Below are 13,543 nucleotides of genomic sequence, written 5' to 3'. Positions count from 1 at the left end.
GAAGGAAGGAAGGAAGGAAGGAAGGAAGGAAGGAAGGAAGGAAGGAAAGAAGGGAGTCAACACCCACAATCCTTAAATCATATATTTGTAAAATGTGCATTGTCTATAGATAATTGTTATAAGGAAAAGACTAAAATATGAATTTCAAATATTTGTCAAGTATAAAAATATCATGTTTTAGTGAACCAATTTCTCTGATCAAACTGCAGATTTTGGAAAAGAAGGTATTCAGTTCTTACGGAGTGTGGGTAAAGCAGGATGGGAGAAGTTATCTGAGTTACACTAGGCTCTGAGTTATGCTAGTAACATAATTGCCTAGTTAATTTTTTTATAAATTGAAAGAATTATGGAAAGATTAAATATTTTCCATTTAATCTTTCCATACATGGATTAGGAAGAAGTGATAGGATTTATTCCTCCAATTTATTTCTACCTTCTAGTTTGTTCTATTTCTGAGATGCAAAAAGAAGAAGCAAAGAAAGGACAGCAGATTAAAACAATATTTTACAGTATTTTGGAAGTCTACACCTGATTAACTAAGCAGCTGTCATTCAGGAAAGTTCAGAATATGGCGTGCCCTCAGAACATGTCCATGAACTAAGGTACTAGAAGGAAGCAACAGAATGGGTTTCAATGCTTTAGTCATGAATGTTTTATCAGGAGGTCTTAGACAAACCAAAAGCACTGAGCTTTGCAGATGCCGGAAGTCATATTTATTAATCAAATATAAACTTTTCCCCAATAAAATAAAGGAAAAATAAAGAAAATTAAATAGCATTGATAGATGAATTTAGTGGTCTTCTTGTAGGTCATAGACAGTGTATTTTTTCTGGAAAAGACAGCTTGAGTTGATCTAATAAGTCCTGAAAGCTCTATTAAATATAGATTCAGAATAAGGTTTACATTACATAGCTACCAGAAAAACAGCAAAGGTCTGAAAAGTGAATGGGTCTAAACTACTTAGCTCTGATTTATTTTTTTATTTTTTTATTTTTTAAAGATTTTATTTATTTATGTGACAGAGAGAGACACAGCGAGAGAGGGAACACAAGCAGGGGAGTGGGAGAGGGAGAAGCAGGCTTCCCACAGAGCAGGGAGCCCGATGTGGGACTCGATCCCAGGACCCCGGGATCATGACCTGAGCTGAAGGCAGATGCCTAACGACTGAGCCACCCAGGCGCCCCCTTAGCTCTGATTTATTAGTGCTTTCTTCTATTCAGGATAAATTTTTTCCTCTGATATTTTACAGTTTCTACCATTTTTCCACAATAGGAAAAAAATTACTAAAACTACTTATCTCATGGGTCCATAATGAATGCAGATTTAATGTTTAACAATGTCGATGAATGGGAAAATGCAATCATTCTTTTTACAGGAACTGCTAATTTAGGTTATCTCCTAACAAACTGTTGGCAATTTCAAAAAATTAAAATACTCAATCCAAAGAATTTAAAACCATCTTGGCATATGTATGGTAATGCTAGACTTTTCCTCATAGCCTTGAATTTAGAGCTAATTTTCTTAAAATTCTTTATGTTTCTTAGCAAATTGGCAGTGCTATCAGCTGAAAAAAATTGCTAAATTTCTGAAAAGACCATGTGTCTTCTCTTTTAATGTTCATCATATGTATCTTTTGCAGGAAAAGTAGTTAAAATTTGGCTCCTACAGTCATATAGATAAAGGAAGCTTAAAGGCAATTTGGTCCATTCTTCTCTGTTAAGCAATGACTATTTCCACTGAGCAATTTCAGATTGATAAAAATCAATCCTGTTTTGCACAGAAGTCTGTAACAAGTGATGGTGAGGCCTCTTGATCTAATAACAGTGTTCAAATGTCTTCCTTGTATGGAAATCACTTTTCAGTTTATCTCTACCATCACAAAGCCAGAAAGAAATTCCAGGGATAATTTATTCACCTTAGCGTTTTCATGTGAGAAAGTAGCTGAATCATTAAGATTACTTTGCTGTCTATTCTATTTTTAAAGATCTTTGCTTGATAGCTTCCTGAAGAAACATCACACATATTTGATATCATAGGAAAGTAGTAAGAATTTTAGGACAGATTTTGAAGGCAAAAACACTGAGTCCTACCCAGTTTTTTTTAAAGATTTTATTTATTTATTTGACAGAAAGAGAGAGAGAACAAGCAGGAGGAGCAACAGAGGGAGAGGGAGAAGGAGGTTCCCCATCCGAGCAGTGAGTCCAATGTGGGGCTCCATCCCAGGACCCCGGGATCATGACCTGAGCTGAAGGCAGATGCTTAACCGACTGAGCCACCCAGGTGCCCCGAGTCCTACCCATTTTTTAAATGTATGGTCTTGGAGAAGTTATTTCAATTACCTGATGCATGGTTTTCTCACTTGTAAAATCACAGTAATAGTATACTCTCATGTGTTTATTTTAAGAATTAACTGCCCTAATTCATGTTGATTCTTTAAAAAGCATCGTGTATATTTATAATATTGCTATAGCCTTCCTAACAAAGATTGTACCTTCTAAAGATGTGACATCACCTAATCTTCTGTATAGGCAAGCTGGACATTTATCTATGAGATATGATTTAGGGGGGGAAAAGTTGTAGGACTTAAAAGTATTCTATACTTAAATCATAATTTCCACTCTCTACTCCAATAGGGGATATTAATAGTTTGAACCAGATTAAATTCTGAAAGAACATAAGATCGTATATAATTTGTGAAACAGATTACACTTTTCAACATATATATAAAAAACATTATATCATGTGATCATTCACAAAAAAGAGCTACCTACATTTAACCAACTGAGCCACCCAGGCGCCCCAAGAGCTACCTACATTTAAAGAGCATGATTTCCCACTGGGGATTTGAATAGTGTGTTATTACTTTAAAGATTAGGGGAAGATGTGCATCAAAGTTGCATGTTGATTAACTTTACTCAAATGCCATTTACCATACTTATTGGACAATAGAGTCTGTTTCCCCCTTAGAGATAACAATTAGTGTCCTTTGGAATTAAGATTTTGCAGAATACTTTTTCTAAATGCTAGTCTAAATGCTAATTTTAGGCAAGAAAATAGTCTGCATATTTTTCTGACAGTGGCTGTCCAAACTCTACTTGAAATTTTCAAGGGTGAAGAACTTATTATGTCTAGAAACACATGATTCTGGCTTTTCACAACTATAAATATTAAGAAGTTTATGCTGATATTTACTTGCAATTTATTTTATGTAATTTCTACTCATTTGTGCTGATTTCAATCCTTTGACATCCTGATACTCATTCTAATATTTGAATATGTTGTCATGCTTTTTTTTTTTTTTTCTTTGAACTAAATCTTCCAAATTCGGTCATTTGTACCTCTCATAATTGGAATTCAAATAATCTCATCATCACATTAATCCATGAAATATAATCTGGTTAGTTCACCAAACACATGAGTTAGCAGCTAGGAATTGTTCTTTTCTTCTCTGATCCCCTTCCCTTCCTCAAAGACAGGGCTCTAGCCCCTTCTGCTTCGTTTATGTCCTATTCTGCAGGCTTAGGCTATAAACCAATCTGAGTTATTTATTATATTAGCTAATGACAAACATAAAGTATGGTGTGTCCTAAAGGTTATTTGCTTTTTAAGGGGAATCTTGATAAGCAAATCCCATTAAAGTACAAAGTAATTAAGCTCTAATGGTGAAGTTATATGAGGGGGTTGTATTTTAGAAAGAGTTTAAAGCTAGCTATGTCAAATCACAACATTGAGAGAACATCTGATTCTAACTACCCACAAGGGGTCATACTCTTTTAAAGATTCATTGAGACAGACTTTCAATCTCTCTATTTTTCCATAGGGTTTGTTTTAGATTCAAGAGCCCGTGGTCGTTTCAGTCAGAGAGAATTAAAACAGTATGGGAACTTTGTGATTACCTACTCTACCCTATCTTTTTATAGCGGACAAAAGTAATGCCCAGAGAAATTTAGAAATTTACACAGGGTCATGCCATCAGTTCACTGTGAAGATGTGTCTTACTTAAATCTAGTCTTCCTGAGTCTTATGCCCATTTTTTTTTATTTGACTTAACCCCAAGAAACCACTCTCAGTTGATGTTTGTAGAGATAGGGTGCTGTTTTAGACAGTAGGAAACTTACGTGTAGTCCATGCATAGTCTAATTATGCATGGAGAGACCAGTTTTATTTCTTTCATATTTTATAACACACATTGTTAGAAATTTACATGTCCTGTGGAATGTAAAATTTGCTAATGATGATATTAGAACCATCCAAGTTGCCTTTGAAATATGTGTTTATCCTTTTTTGAGAGTTAATTTCTATGCAATCACAAATTTAATTGGAACTTACAATTAGTAGGCAGGTGTCTGCCTTAGTGAGCCATCCAAATTCAATAGCATTTAATGGCTATTTGATTGGCATCATCAATACAGTATGTCCTTTCAAGCAGAAATCTGTATCATGCACAGTCATTTAAAAAATTAACACAAATTATATTTCAAGCCAAAGGGTTAATCATTGTCCCTTCTTTCAGGATAGAATTGAGAATAGTTGTTCAGGCAACTGTGAGATACATTGTTTAGTGCCTGGGGGACTGTGATTAAAACAATGGCCTTCAGTTTGCAGTGCCATCAGCCTGGTACATGTCACTAATATTGAATTCATTTTTTAGAGCAAAGCCATATACCCATCTTCCATTGCAATTACTGCAGAGGTGGAGGGATTGAGAAGTAAAAATGAAACATATCAAGGATGAATGGGCACTGAAAATTGATAAAGTGGCAGAAAAGTCCAAGTTTGAAGAATGAAGAAGTGAATGTACATAGAAAAAGCAGTTTGGAAAACACGGGAAAAAGATGGTATTTTGCAGAAACATCTGTTTGCTGTTGCTGAAAAATTTTAGCATTTAAATGTTCTCATTTGGGCTCTGAAGTTAGCACTTCCCTGAAGTAGTTCACACCTTTGTTATTGCTCCTGTTCAGCTACAGATCATTTTATGCAAGGCTGATTTTAACAAGAAAATGGTGCATTAATTTACAGTGTGTTGAGTATTTTAAAAGTGGCAAAATCTAGGCCTTTGTGAAATTTTAGAATCTGAAAAAAATAGAAATACTTATGTAAAGCTCTTTAAAAATACCAGAATGGCTTCATGCACAAGAAATTACACCCTGATTAAGATCATTAGAAAATTCGGTTACATAAAAAAAAATCAACCTCTAAAGTAGTGGATTTTCTATGACTCTTCAGAATATCTATTTAATAGCAAAGCAGATATAATCCTAGACATTATTTGGAAAGATTTTTTTATAATATATTTCTCTCTTACCTGCTTGCTCTTTCTTTCCCTTCCCTTTCTTTACCTCCTCTCTGTCTCCTCTCTCTGCTCATTTCACCGCCCTTTTCATTGTTATTTTATTTTTCTCTTTTCCTTACCCCTTGTTCTAGCCATTGCTCCCCTTCTTTTTCTCTCTTACCCTTTTGAAAAAAAAAATTCAAATACTTTGTGTCTTTATTAAAAAATAAACTTGATAGTGGCAGCCTCTTCTCTCTCTCTCTCTCTTTCTCTCTTATCTCCCTCATTAGAGTAGTTGATATTTTGGAGTCATATATTTCTGAAATACCTTAACATCTTACACGCAATTAAGAGAAGCAATGGAACTATCTGGGCATTAGAAATGTATCTTGATGTATGCATTTCTTACAAATACCAAACTAAAAGGCCAAATTGATTCAAATTTACAGATTCTGTTTTCATTGCCTAACTGAATAAAGTTACTCCAGACTAAAACCATAAATATGAAGTTGGATGCATTTATTTTAAATGGTAACATTTAATGCTGTAAAGGATCACTCTTTTGATAATGTTAATTGCTCCCTCTTTTCAATAGTACCATGATAATTGAGTATCCAATGGTTTTATTAACAACCCATATGGATTTTATTTTTTAAGATTTTATTTATTTATTTGAGAGAGAGTGAGAGAGAGAGAAAGAGAGCCCAAACAGGGGGAGGGACAGAGGGAGAGGGAGAAGCAGACTTCCCGCCAAGGAGGAAGCCTGATGCGGGACTCAATCTCAGAACCCTGGGATCATGACCTGAACTGAAGGCAGACGCTTAACAGATTGAGCCACCCAGGCGCCCTATATAGATTGATTTTTAAGCTATTTTCCCTTAGCTTAAAGGACAACTCTTTTATACTCTGCTATGAAATACTGGGACTCTGGAAAACATGTTTCAGGTTTTCCAGCAAACTCCTTGCTGAACTCTGCTAACAGAGAACACTTGAAGAAGGGAGAAGGACACCCTGCTTCCTGCCAAACCTCAGCAGTGGTTCTTCGCCCTGACAGTGGCAGCTTGTTCCTCCAGCAGCAGTTGGTTCCAGGGTGAGCTTTTCCATTATTCACAGAACACAAGTCACAACCCATTGAGCCCCTTCTCAGAAATAATGCACCCACAGGGCAGCCCCTTCTCCAAGTTTGCAAGGCTTAATAATTCTAGCCTCTTCTCAGCCCAGTGGTGGTAGCTACCTCTTATAGGTACTACCATAGTGTTTCCTTCTTGTGCTTTCATTTCTCTAATACTTGGTTAAGAATTCCTCATATTAAATTTTCTTTGTTAAAATAATGATGTTGTCTCTGATCTCCTGACCGGATGATGTCTGATATACTATTTCTTATTTCAGGCCACCAGCTCTCAGCTATATTTAGTTAAGTGGAAATAACTAGAGAGCTAAAAGCTGGGAGTTCATTTCTCTCCTCAACTCCCCTGCATGTACAATTTCCCTTAGAAAACACTGGATCATAGGACTGATTTATAGTATTTTCCTTAGGTGAAAAAAAAAAAAAAAAAGCAGCATCTTACAGTTACCCTACTGGTTTTTATTTCAACATACATCATTGTTATTAAAAAAAAGTATCATTTTCATTATAATCTACTTCAAGTAATTGTATTGGAAAAAAGATAGATTAGAGTTTATAAAGTTACTACAGTGAACTATAGTTAGGTAGAAAAAAATCATATAGACTCACTGAATAAGAACCTTAAGCAAAGCAGTATTTAAATCACTCATTCAAAAATAAACATTGATTATGTGACAAACATGTTCCTTTGAGAGATTAAAAACATGGTTCTTATTTTCAAAGATTTTATATCCCATGTAGAGGACAGCTTAACACCAGATCATATGAGGTGGAAAATATATCAACCATACATCATAACCTTTTAAAATACTAAGCCAAGAGGTGCCTGGGTGGCTCAGTCATTAGGTATCTGTCTTCTGCTCAGGTCACAATCCCGGTGTCCTGGGATTGAGCCCCGCATCGGGCTCCCTGCTCCGTGGGAAGCCTGCTTCTCCCTCTCCCACTTCCCTGCTTGTGTTCCCTCTCTCGCTGTATCTCTCTCTGCCAAATAAATAAATAAAATCTTAAAATAAATAAATAAATAAATAAATAAATAAATAAATAAATAAATAAAACTAAGCCAAGAGGAATACAAGACAGACGGGGGGGGGGGGATGAAAGGAATTTGAGGAGTCATATACAGAACTAGTGGGATACAGATCACTCAACAAACACTTTGATGTTTTAATGGTGATAGTAACGTCTGAGAATACAGTGTAAACACCAGAAATAGCCTTCCTTCATATAGCCCACTCCTAAAGTAATTTATGTGGAGATTTATCCTTCTAGGATTATTTAATGATTCATAATAAACAAAACCTAGTGGCTTAAAACAACAGTTATCAATTATTTTGCTCCTGAATCTGCAACTGAAGATGCTCTATCCTTTCTTTAATTAATTTGAGATGCAACATCTTCATTTGGGTTAGAGGACAACTTCTAAGATGATTTATTCATGTGACAGGTAAACTGGTGCAGGTAATTCATCTGGAAATTTAGTAATGATTAGCAGCAGGAGCTGGGTCCCTTTCACTGGGCCCTTTTGCAGAGGGAAGCTTAAGCTTCCTCACAAGATGGTGGCTAAGTTCCAAAAAGGAGTATTTGGAGAGACAGGAAGTAGAAGCTGCCAGTCCCATAAGGCATCATCACGGAAAGAGGCACAGTCCACTTTCCTTGTATTCTTTCTGGTTAATTAGTCACAAAGCCCTCAAGATTCAAAGGAGGGGGTTTGCACAGACCCTACTTTTCAGTGGGAGAATTGTCCAGGGATATGAAGCCATCTTTAGTGTACCATATATTCATTCTGTAATATTTGTACTTATCTCTTACTTATGTTAGCATATATCAGGCAATCAATTTAAAAATGTCAACATCAAAGCATCAAGAAGAGATCACAATTAAAAATTATGTCCAGAGGTTGCATCATTTATTTTAAAAAGTAGGTTAGACCTATCCCTGGCCAGTACCACTAAAAATACTCATGGGCATTGGCTGCTACATCTTGAACTGGTAACTCCTCTGCATCTACCCACAGATGGGTAAGAAGACTTAGTTATAAATGAGGAGCTGGGAGTTTTCTATTTCAACCCTCTTGCCTTAGTATTTTAAAAAATTGCAGCATGTATTTGATATATGCTTATCATCACTGCTATTTTCTTATACATGTCTATGTACCTTTCTACAGTGTGAGTTCCAGAATGTCAAGATTTGTCTTGCAATATATTTCTTAACTAATGATATTAGTAAGTGGCAGAGGTAAAGCTAATAATCATAATGAATTATAGTAGGCTGACAAAGTGATAATTATTCCCAGTTAGTGATTCTAAGAAAGGGAAACTGTAAGCATTCAATATATATACACACTCAAACTGGATATTATTGTGGAAGATATATAAATATATTTTCTTTTAACTTTCTTCTGACTGATAGTCTTTGTTATTCACCATAATTCTAAATCTGCCTAAACCATTGATTTAAGAAAATTTATGACATCTGGGATTTACTGCAAATTAATTTAGGGGAAGGAGAAATGGGTGGGGATACAAATGAAACAATATTGGCCATGAATTGATAATTGAGGATTAGTTATACTATTCATTATATTTTTGTATATGTTTGAAGTTTTTCATAATAAAAAATATAGAAGTTTTACTCTTGTAAAAAGGTTAAGATAGATAAAGATAATTAAGAGTACACTTACTGTGATGAGCACTTGGCAATGTATAGAGATGTTGAATCACTGTATTGTACACCTGAAACTAATATAACACTGTATGTTAATTAGACTTCAATAAAAAAATTTAAAAGTTAAGAAAAGGCATATGAGTAATACTGCTGGGTTTGACTTTCTAATAGAAAGTTGTTAAATAGTACTAATCCTGAAACAGTTTGAGAGCATCAATTTTCAATCTTTGTCAGTTTAATGATCATCTCTTACAATTAAGAAGAAGTCTATATGTATTGCTTAATTAAAGAGAAGAATCTTTAGACATAGTAACATATTTCATATCTAACAGTCATTTGAAATCTATGGATCCTAACCATTTTCTCTTATTCCTTGCAAAAAGCCTATGCTTAAACATGAAATTTTAGTCCCCTTCAACAGCAAAAAATAATCTTCACTATGTAAATTGATGCAAGACTGTCACACTAAGCCTGCAGCCAAATAGACTAAAACAATATGACCAAAGGTGATGTTATATTTCACATATTAATGAAGTGTTACTTTAGGAATAAAAGAGGAACTATTTAAATACTAACTCTATTAATCCAGTATATCAAAACAAACACCTACCTACCCTTCATACATATTTAAAGAGTGGGAAGGAGATAAAGTATTTCAACATTGGGCTCTATTCTCCCTGAAAGAGATAAGGATCACCCTTCACAGAACTGGGCTGTTAAGGTCTTCCCTCACTGCAGTTTTACCAGTTGGAATGGACTGTAACATTTAGATAGAAAATAATAGTGATTTGTGCTCTTTCCTAGAGAGTAAGACAATACATTCTGTAGCCATGCTCAATAAAAATTTACTGTATTTATTTAGCTACTTGTGTTTATATACTATTCATGTAAACTGCCTTACACCTTAGCTCACTTGGTATATCAAAATGTGTTGAATGTCCATAGTACCTACAGTATTGTATCATCTGCTTTGGAGAAGAAATCCTACTTAACTTTATAAAAAGAACTTAAAGTAACAGAAAAACAAAACAACATTAGATTTTATGAAAACTAAGCTATGCTTAGTTCGCCATCTTTTGCCCTGTCTTATCCCTGGCCTGCAGCACTACACTCACCTGCAGCGACCCCCAGCAGCTGTGCACCTGCACACCCCCACCCTGATCCCTGTCACCAACCTTTACAGTTATGCATCCATGGCAAGACCCAGCAGCCATGATAGGACACTCTGACAGCCAGGGCTCCTACAACAGCCAAGGTGCCCACAGTTGGCCCCAGCCCTTGCTGCCTGCCATGGTCCTTGGTACTATATGTGTGTTTGCAACAAGTCCCTGTTACTATACGAGTGCTGCCGCTGATTCCTGCAGCTGAGCTTATGCAGAGCCACTGACTGCAACCACTACTTTGCCCTGATCCCCAGCTGCTGGGCCTGGATGCACCTCAACGGTCTTCCACAGTATTTTCCCAGAACCACACAGTTGTTGATGCTTTAACCCAAATGGTCTGGGCCAAGAAGTCACCATGCCTTCCTGACCTGGTCCTGTCACTTGTTCCCACACTGGGTGCCCTGCACTAAACATAGCAAGCACCAGCTTCCCCTCACCCACAGGTGAAGATCTTTCCCTACTGAAGTCAGTCCATAAAGTGTGAAAGACGTAACAGTTTCTTAAAATGCATAGATACCTGTCCAAATCTGCATGGGTCACAGTGAATCAGGGAAACACGACTCCACCAAAGGAATACGATATACCTCCATAACTGGCCCCCAGTGGAAGACTATCCATAGGAGGGAAGGACACCTAAGGTGTGGAGCGGGGAAAGGAACAGTGTCTCACACCAGACAGTCCAGGTGTCAGGAACCCACACGGGGAAGACAAATCCCCACCACATTTTGAAGACCAGAGGGACATAATTTTTAGAGTTTTTGCAATCAGTAGGACTTAACAGCCGGAATTTTAAAGTTCAGTGGGCTTAGCTCTGAGAGAACCAGGAGGGCAAGAGGAAACTGAGGCCCCATCCTTAAAGAGCCAGCATAACAAACAGCCTCTAGAAGACACAGCATAGAAGCAGAAGTTTGGAAGATATCTTGGGTATACAGGAAGGAGATTTGTTTACTAATATCACAGTATGTGCTGGAGGGGCAGGGATCTTTGGGAGGCTTTTCCAATAACAAAGGAGCTGGCAGGCACCATTTCCCTCCCCCAACCCACAGTCTAGATACACAAACAACTGCTGGAACCAGCTCAGGGACGACACTCTCCATGAGTGACACTCTCCATGGTCTCCATGTAACTTGCTAACAGTGCACCCTGACCCCACACACTTCTGTGGCTCCACCACCTCCAACTCAGCTGGCCTTGGCAGGAGTTTTGAGCAGCTGCAGGTTCCCTCCTACAGTAGACCAGCAGACCCTGTTGGCACCACACACCCTGCCCTCAAGTTCTTTTGTGGATCCACCCCCTCCAACCCTGTGGAAGGACCTTTCTAAAGCAGCTCCAGGTCTCCTCCCACAGCAGACTTGCACAAACCTTCCTAACCCCTCACACATTATCTCTGTGTTTCCTTGCAGACTTGCCTCCTATAACACACCTATGGCCGAGACCATCCAAAGAAGTATCATAAGCCTGGCAGTGCACAAGTGGCCCCAACAGGGGCAAACACCACTCCAAAGTGACTCCTGCTACAGGGAGAGGGGAAGATAACCACACACCAGTCTGACTGCTGCCCCAGCTGTGTCCTAGGGGCAGATATCTGGTCTGACTGCAAGCCCTGCCCACCAGTGAAAGCTTTTCAAGTCACAACACAGGGAGAGTGCCCTGCAGTTTGGCACTACCACATCTCTGGCAAATGCCTGGTCTGATTGAATTCAAGCCCAAGGCAGCCTTACACTGGCCACTGACAACAGATTTCAAATGCTTCCCACAACAGGCGAAGAGAGCCATTGCAGATGACTTGTCTGAAGGTAAATGTGCTACAGCCACAACAGTAGGCACACACAACACACATATGAGACACCCCGAAGTGCCAGGTTCTGGTGAACAGGGGACATTGCACTGCAGGGCACTATAGAACCTCTTCTTCATAAGGCCACTACTTTTAAGAGCAGGAAACATAGGTGACTTTCCTTACACATAGAAACAGACACAGAGTTAGACAAAATGAGGAGACAGAGGAATATGCCCCAAATGAAAGAACAGGGGAAAACCATAGCAAGATACCTAAATGAAATGGAGATAAATAATATCCTGTTAAAGAATTTAAAGTAATGGTCATAAGGATACTCACTGGACTTAAGAAAAGAGTGAAAAACTCAGCAAGATGCTTAACAAAGAGGTAGAAAACATGAAAAAGAACCAATGAGATGAAAAACTCAGTAACTGAAATTAAAATATACTAGATGGGATAAATAGCAGACCAGAGGAAACAGAAGAATAGACCAGTGACCTACAAAATAGAGTAATGGAAAGCAACCAAGGTGAACAAAGAGGGAAAAAAAAAATGAAAATAGACTTAGATAACTCAGTGACACCATCAAGTATAATAACATTCATATTACAGGGATCCTAGAATGAGAAGAGAGAGTAAAGGGGGTGAAAATTTTATGTGAAAAAATAATAGCTGAAAATTTGCCAAATCTGAGGAAGGAGAGATGTATCCAGATCCAAGAGGCACAGAGAGCCCCCAACAAAATCAACCCAAGGAGGTCCACATCAAGACACATAGTAATTAAAATGTCAAAAAGTAGTGATAAAGAGAGAATTTTAAAAGCAGTAATGGAAAAGAAATAAATCACATACAAAGTGAACCCCATAAAGCTAACAGCTGATTTTTCAGTAGAAACTTTGCAGGCCAGAAGAGAGACATGATATATCCAAAATACTGAAAGAAAATAAAAAAAAAAAATAGCCAAGAATACTGTATCCAGCAAGGCTATCATTAAGAATTGAAGGCGAGATAAAAAATTTCCCGAAGGTTAAAGGAAGTCATGACCACTAAAACCATTAAAAAATTCATGACCAGCCCTACAAGAAATGTTAAAGGGGACACTTTGAGTGGAAAGTGAAAACCATAAGTAGGAGTAAGAAAAGTAAGAAGCACAAAAGCAGTAAAAATAAGTATATCCATAGAAATCAGTCAAGGGCTTCACAAAAATAAAAGGATGTAAAGTATGATACCATATACCTAAAATATAAAGGGAGAGGAGTAAAGAATGGGTTCAAACATAAGTGACCATAAACTTAATATAGATTGCTATATGCATAAGATGTTACATACAAACTGAATGGTAACCACAAATCAAAATCCAGTAACAGATATGCAAAAAATAAAGAGCAAGGAATCCAAGTATTTCACTAAAAGAATCCAGAAAACATGAGAAGAGAGCAAAAGAAGAAAAAAACTGAACTACAAAAATAACCATAAAACAAGTAACAAAATGGCAATAAGTGCATACCTATCAAATATTACTTTGAATGTGAATAGAC

The sequence above is a fragment of the Neomonachus schauinslandi genome, chromosome 3 (genome assembly GCF_002201575.2).
Source record: "Neomonachus schauinslandi chromosome 3, ASM220157v2, whole genome shotgun sequence".
NCBI classification, from domain to species: Eukaryota; Metazoa; Chordata; class Mammalia; order Carnivora; family Phocidae; genus Neomonachus; species Neomonachus schauinslandi.
The sequence above is the reverse complement of the archived record's forward strand: the minus strand, read 5'-3'. Positions refer to the sequence as shown.